This window comes from Amblyomma maculatum, chromosome 6 (genome assembly GCF_055883805.1).
Source record: "Amblyomma maculatum isolate TAMU_Amacu chromosome 6, ASM5588380v1, whole genome shotgun sequence".
NCBI lineage: Eukaryota > Metazoa > Arthropoda > Arachnida > Ixodida > Ixodidae > Amblyomma > Amblyomma maculatum.
In genome coordinates, this window is record NC_139349.1 from 174566534 (window position 1) to 174573513 (window position 6980).

The 6980-nt window shown below is 47.6% G+C and overlaps 1 pseudogene; it reads left to right on the forward strand.

Moving 5' to 3' along the window:
* The first annotated feature begins 476 nt into the window (after positions 1-476).
* Positions 477-1585, forward strand: LOC146187441 (uncharacterized; annotated as a pseudogene).
* The last annotated feature ends 5395 nt before the right edge of the window (positions 1586-6980 follow it).

Consider the following 6980-nt stretch of genomic DNA (forward strand, 5'->3'; position numbering starts at 1 on the left):
CTGCTGAGTTCGCACTTTCCCCTAGTTTTATCGTGTGTTCAGTGCCCCGACGAGTCTTTGAATCACTTTCTTCGTCCTCCTCGTCCTCTTCCTCACTTTCCTCCGGCTGCTGTTGCTGCTGTTTATCCGCGGCCACAGCACGTCGTTGAGCTTCCTGGCGACGTCTTTTCGCTAGGCGTTCTTCTCGTTCTGGGGAGATTCAGTGTTCCGGGCCTCTCTCGCGGCCGCTCTGGGAAAGCGTCTTGTAGTGACACCGCACGTCCCAATTGTCGAACGCAACGACCATTTCATTGAACGCATTAAAGTTCACCGGTGTTCTATAAATCGTTTACAAGAAAGGAAAGCCGCAGTACCTTTCACTCGCGGACTCCCGCTATAATTCTCACTGTAGACAAGGGGAATTACGTAGAGCGTCTTACGACGTGGCGCAGGGGAGGTGAAGGATTAGCGTTCGTTCGGGGCTGCCACGTTTCACAATGTTCTCTGCTGGAAACAGCGCATCGGCCGTTGGCCGAGGTTTTGCGTCTTCTGAAGACATCATGGACACCTACAAGATTGTGCTGCCTCATCTGCCATCCGGTAATGTAGAGCTCAATACTGCATTTTTGCATGGTGACTTAAATGGCCGTCCGTACCGAGCGCCAGACTTCAGGGATGCCCTTTCCCGTGTCATGGACCTTCAGAATATCGTCTGCATTGGACAATATCAAATAAGCCATGTTTTGATGGTGACTTGTGAGAATAGCGTTTCAAAACAGAAACTTGTGGACTTGGCGGAGCTACGCGTAAAAGGGCTGAAATGCTTGATATTTGACCTGGAAACAGGAAATATTAAGTTGAAGCTGCTTTGGCTTCCACGCCAGGTGGAACATCGCCGGATTGTGGAAGCTTTGGAGCCGTATGTCACTGTTCAGGCCGTGGAGCGAGAAAAGTGGTGCTGTCCAGGGATGGAACACATGAAGACAGCAAACCGGGAAGTGTCTATCGCGCTGAAAGATGGTGTTTCATCTTCCAGCATTCCTCATACCCCCTGAGTGTGTTTAAAATTCAGGCGTTGGTAATCATCTCGGGCAGGCTTCCACTGTGCCTTCTGTGCAGCAGAGTTGGACATGTCCGGCGACAGTGCCGAACGCCTCGATCCACCCAGTGTCGTCGTTTCGGTCGCACAGTGGATGCTTGTGTCTTGACCTATGCCGCTAGGTTGCGTCAGGGCTCCTGGTATAAAGAAGGTGATGCAGTGTCAGAGCACATCATGGTCATATCGGATGTTGTGGACGCTTCTGGAGAGATCAACGCCGCGGCTCCGCATGAAGCAGTGGCCATTAATAATCCACAGGACATCAAGCCACCACCTAGTGAGCCTCCCGACCCCAAGCCTCCAGACTGTGCCCAGTTTGAACATGGTGCATCTGACCTTGAGCTGCTTAAAAAGCGGCGTTCTGCTGCAGATGTATCTCGAGATCTGCCTCTGGGGGTTGCCGAGAAGCTAGCGGATTTGCGTCCACGCTGCTCCGTCGGTGGTGTGTCACTGGAGTGCGCCGCGTCTGGAGTCAACTACCGGCGTCTGCAAGGAGCTGCCGACTGATCTTCGAGCTGCGAGTGACGCAATGCTTCCGACATCATGGGCGGAAGCCTCAGCAACATCAGAGGTCTCCATGAACAGCAGCGCGCCTTTGAAGCGTCCCGCGGATGAGGAGCTTGGTGTCAACGAAGATCCAAGCAAGGTATCAGAGGAGGAGGCAAGAGGACGATTGGCTCAAAAAAAAAAAAAAGGAAGGAAAAAAAAAACGGGCAGTTGCAGCTCAAAAGGTAGCCAATTGCTGGCGACTCTCCCCGCTTTGGCGAGCTCGGCTCCTCTCCCCCGATGGGGATGGTACAGGTGGGTCACCGCCGCTTGCGGCGGGGGCTAGCCTGGCACCGAATTTTTATCTGTTGTAGGCCGTCATTGCACACGCCACCGCTGGTAGTGGACGAGGGCTGTTGTTGCGGCGCGCGTCTTTCTTTCCCTCTTCCTTTTCTTTCTTCTCTATATTCTCTTCTGTCTGCACGAGGCAGCGGAGGTGGCTCAGCTACAGAGCCAGTAGCAGGCCCGTGCATTTTCTTTTCCTTCTTCCTACAGCCACAACAACAACAACAACGCTTTGGCGGATGGGGTTGAATAATGCACGCAGAAAAAATGGCGGGGACCACAGCTTTTGAGATCGCTACCCTTAACGCTAGAGGCTTGCGGAATCGACGGTGCCAGTGCCAGTTAAAACAACTGTTTGAAAGCAGTCGTGTGAGTGTAGCTGCAATCCAGGAAACTAAATTGGCTACGGATGACTATACTGAAACTGCTCTTGAGGTGTTTTTATCTCATTATAACATTATCGTCAGCCATTCAAAATGATTGTCCGGAGGGAGCATGCTGTTCCTGGGCAATACACTAGACATGACCGGCTTGTCATATTGCATTAATGATGAGGGGCGGCTCATATATTGTGACCTCACCATTTCGGGTCAGCAGTGGCGGATTGGTTGTGTCTATGCGCCTGTTAAGCAGCAAGAAAGGAAAGTGTTTTTCTTATCATTGGCAAATCTCCTGCGCACAGATCGGAAAATTTTATTGATGGGAGATTTCAATTGCGTATGTAACAATGAGGATCGATCAGTAATTCGCGGACGTTATGACCCCAGTGCTGCTGTTCTCACTGACTTAGTTTGTGAGCATAACCTTGTTGACATTGGCCGACTAAAAAGCGATAGTATACATTTCACGCACTTCCAATCGTCTTCGAATGCCCGTCTTGACAGGATCTATGTTTCGGCTGGCACATTACCTACTGTACATGGATACTGGGTGAGACCGATATTTTTTAGCGACCACTACGTGGTTGGTATCTGCTCAGATAGGAAAGCATACTAGACGTCTACTCCAACCGCAGTGGGAGCTATGGAAGCTAAATAATTCCCTTATTTCGGATGAATCTTCTCAACGGTCTGTAGTTGCGTGCTTCAAATACACGTATACGTTCGTGCCGATTTATCAGTCTTTCAAAAGTGGGATTTTTTTAACCAGGAGTTTAACAGTCTTGCAATTGAAGCATCATCAAGGATTACATTCTTGAAGCACCTTCACATTCGTGTATTGAAGCGCACCTCGAACGAACTATATGAGTTGGAAAAAATTTATCCGGGGTCGTATGATGACATCAACAATATTAAAGCACAGTTACAACAGTTTAGTGCAGAAACCTATCAAGGTGCCTTGATTAGGTCGCGAATACGGAGGTTCGCTAATGAACAACGATCTCGCCGTGATTTTAGTGATGAAAGGCAAGCTGCTCTTTCTAAGCAGGTTTTAGAAATTCGTTGCGCAAGTGATACGTACACTGACACGCCTGGTATTCTGAGTGCCTTCTTTAACTATTATGCGTGGCTCTTTAGTGGTGGTAATAACTCGAACAGTGGGTCTGATTTCAGTCATTTAAAAGAAGATTTTCCTCGTCTTGAGAATGAACAGCGGACAACCATTGAAGGATCCATTACTTTCATCATCATCATCATCATCAGCCTGACTATACCCACTGCAGGGCGAAGGCCTCTCCCATATTTCTCCACTTAACCCGGTTCTGTGCTAGCTGCATCCACTTGACCCCTGCGAACTTCTTAACCTCATCCGCCTACCTAACTTTCTGCCGCCCCCTGCTACGCTTTCCTTCCCTTGGAATCCAGTTTGTTACCCTAAGCGACCATCGGTTATCCTCTCTTCGCACTACATGTCCTGCCCATGCCCATCTCTTCTTAATTTCCACTAGAATGTCGGTGACCTGAATGTTCCCCTACCATTTTTCGTTCCATAGCCCTCTGGGTTGTCCTCAACTTAAGTAGAACTCTCTTGGTTAGCCTCCACGTTTCAGCCCCATAGGTGAGTACAGGCAAAATACAACTGTTGTATACTTTCCTCTTGAGCGATACCGGTAAGCTGCTAGTCATAATCTGGGAGTGCTTGCCAAATGCGCTCCATCCCAGTCTTATTCTCCTTGTTATTCCCCTTCAAGATTATTGAGGTATTCTCCATCTACCCTTATCCCTAACTGCTCCCATTCCAAGTCTCTGAATACTTCCTCTAAACAAGCTGTGAATAGTACTGGGGAGATTGTGTCTCCTTGCCTAACACCTTTCTTTATGGGAATTTTGTTGCTTTCTTTATGCAGAACTATGGTTGCTGTGCAGCCACTATATATATCTTCCAGCACTTTCACGTACGGCTCGTATACCACCTGATTTCGCAATGCCTGCATCACCGCCGAGGTTTCAACTGAGTCAAATGCTTTTTCGTAATCAATGAATGCTATGTATAAGGGCTGGTTATATTCCGAGCATTTTTCTATCACCTGATTGATGGTATGGATATGATCGATAGTAGAGTACCGTTTCCGAAACACTGCTTGATCCTTTGCTTGATTGCAGTCTAAGGTTGTCCTGATTCTATTAGCGATTACCTTAGTAAATACTTTATACGTAACAGACAGTAAGCTGATTGGTCTGTAATTTTTAAGGTCCTTAGAGTCCCCTTTCTTGTGAATGAGGATAATGTTTGCATTCTTCCATGGTTCCGGTACCGTCGATGACACCAGGCACTGCGTATACAGGGTGGCCAGTTTTTCTAGCACGATATCCCCCCCCCCCCCCCCCCCCCCCGGTCCTTCAGCAAATCTGTAGTTATCTGATCCTCTCCAGCTGATTTCCCCCTTTTCATAGTTTCTAGTGCTTTGTTGACTTCGTCCTTCGTCATTGGTGGAACGTCTGACTGTTTTTCCCTATCGCCAATCTCATTACGGTCCTGACTACTTTGGCTACTGTAGAGATCTGTATAGAACTCCTCGGCTACTTTGACTATCTTTTCCATATTAGTGATGACGTTGCCCGCCTTGTCCCTTATCACATACATCTGGTTTTTGCCTATGCCCAATTTCTTCTTAACCGCTTTAAGGCTTCCCCCGTTCTTTACAGCATGCTCAATTTTCTCCATGTTATACTTCCTTATATCGGCCACCTTGCGCTTATTGACTAGCTTTGATATCTCGGCCAATTCGATCTGGTCTGTTGGATTGGAAGCTTTCATACTCTGGTGTTTCTTAATCAAATCTTTCGTCTCCTTAGACAGCTTACCGGTATCCTCTCTAACTATCCTACCGCCTACTTCTACCGCGCACTCAGTAATGATATCTCTGAAATTATCGTTCCTTGCCTCTAGGGTAATGTCGCCATCCTCAGTTAGAGCTGAATACCTATTCTGTAGCGAGATCCTGAACTCTTCTGCCCTCCCCCTCACCGCTAATTCGTTGATGGGTTTCTTTCTTACTAATCTGTTGCATTCCTTCTTCAGATTTAGGCTAATTCGGGACCTCACCACCCTGTGGTCACTGCATCGCACTTTCCCGATTACCTCTACATCTTGCATAATGGCGGGGGTTGAACACATTATGAAGTCGATTTCATTTTTAGTCTCTCCGTTAGTACTTTTCCATGTCCATTTCCGGTTCTTCCGTTTGCTGAAGAAGGTGTTCATGATTCGTAAGTTATTGCGCTCTGCAAACTCAACTAGTAACTCCCCCCTGCTATTCCTAGAACCAATGCCATAGTCACCTACTGGCTTGTCTCCTGCTTGTTTTTTCCCTACCTTGGCATTGAAGTCGCCCATTAGGACAGTATACTGCGTCTTTACTTTTCGCATTGCCGATTCTACATCTTCATAGAAGCTTTCAACTGCCTGGCCATCATAACTACATGTAGGTGCATAGGCCTGTACAACCTTCAGTTTATACCGCTTATTAGGCCTAATTACGATGCCTGCAACCCTCTCATTAATACTATAGAATTCATCTATACTACCCGCTATATACTTATTGACAAGGAAACCTACTCCTAGTTGTCGCCTCTCTGGCAAACCTCGATAACACAGTACATGCCCATTCAGTACAGTATATGCCTCATTCGGCCTCCTAAACTCACTAAGCCCTATGACATCCCATTTCATGCCCTCTAGTTCCTCTAACAGCACTGCTAAACTAGCTTCACTAGCTAGGGTTCTAGCATTAAACGTTGCCAGGGTCAGTTTCCAATGGCGGCCTGTCCAGCGGAGCCAGGCTTTCTTAGCACCCCCTGCTGCGTCACAGGTCTGACCGCCGGTCAATTGTTCCGCAGCCGCTGGTGACTGAGGGCCGGGGTTTTATGGAGCTTATCATAGGAGGTTACGGCCAATTACTGCACCAGGGTGGCAAACTCCTGTTCTGGTGAGGGAGTACGTTGCCGGAGGTGTTCACCGGCATCAGGTCGCACCCCAAGCCTGTGTATGCAATTCCATCGACACGCGGATTTTTTTTTTTTTTTTCATCCGGTGGAGAATTGCGCGGCACCGGGATTTCAACCCCAGTCCTCTTGCATGCGAGGCGGATGTTCTACCGCTACGCCACCGCTGCACCTTCCATTACTTTAGATGAGGTCAAGTCGGCCATTTGTTCACTACAAGGCCAGAAGTTTCCTGGCCCGGATGGTCTCAGTTGTGAATTCTATAAAACGTTTATGCCTACCTTAGCACCTGCCTTAGTGGAAGTTTTCAGTGTAGCATATGACAAAGGCTTTTTGTCTCCCACGTTCTATACTGGTCACACCATACTAATTCCGAAAGCTACGGTTTGGTTTAAAACTGCTGAAGGGTACCGTCCGATATCCTTATGGAACATGGATTATAAAATATTTGCGAAGGTTTTTTCTTCTCGTCTGCAACTTGTGCATTAGATTTATTAGGACCACACCAAGTGTGTGGAATCAAAGGCCGCAGTATTCAAACCATATACATATTGCACGTTCTGTGATAGAAACAGTGTCAGATGAGATCAGTCAAGTGGCCCTAATTCAGATCGATCTGGTAAAAGCTTTTGATAAAGTGTGTCATGATTTTTTGTTTGCTGTATTGGAGAGCGCAAACATTGGTG